General features: G+C 44.8%; 1 protein-coding gene across 1 annotated transcript in view; it reads right to left on the bottom strand.

Annotated features, from left to right (window-relative positions):
* LOC119593542 (regulating synaptic membrane exocytosis protein 2-like) overlaps positions 1–362 on the bottom strand; it is a 102095-nt gene that overhangs the window by 1706 nt on the left and 100027 nt on the right. The window lies entirely within an intron of this gene.

Genomic DNA, 362 nt, shown 5'->3' with positions numbered 1-362 from the left:
CATGTCTATCCCCAGTGGAACAAACTAATTTCCTCTAATTCAAAAACCAATTCCCCCCGCCCCCCCCAAAAAAAAAAAATCTTCATCATTATTCATACCTACAATATCTCTTTACCTTTCATTTTCCGTTCATCTTTATAGTCCCAGAGGCTGCAAGGCAAAAACCCAAGCAGACCAAATTGCCCGAGCGTGTAGACAAGCGAAAGTTGCCTCGAGTGATTAGCGAAAGCACTACGGGCGTCTCGGTTCGATATTGTGAAAGTTTTGCTATAGAAGGCTAGCGAAGGCTCGGCCTCCACCTTAATCGCATAATTCATAGGGTAAGGAAGGAAAGACACAAAGACGGAGGCGTGGAAACCACA

Source organism: Penaeus monodon, chromosome 32, assembly GCF_015228065.2.
Source record: "Penaeus monodon isolate SGIC_2016 chromosome 32, NSTDA_Pmon_1, whole genome shotgun sequence".
NCBI lineage: Eukaryota > Metazoa > Arthropoda > Malacostraca > Decapoda > Penaeidae > Penaeus > Penaeus monodon.
This window is presented reverse-complemented; position numbering and strand designations above follow the sequence as displayed.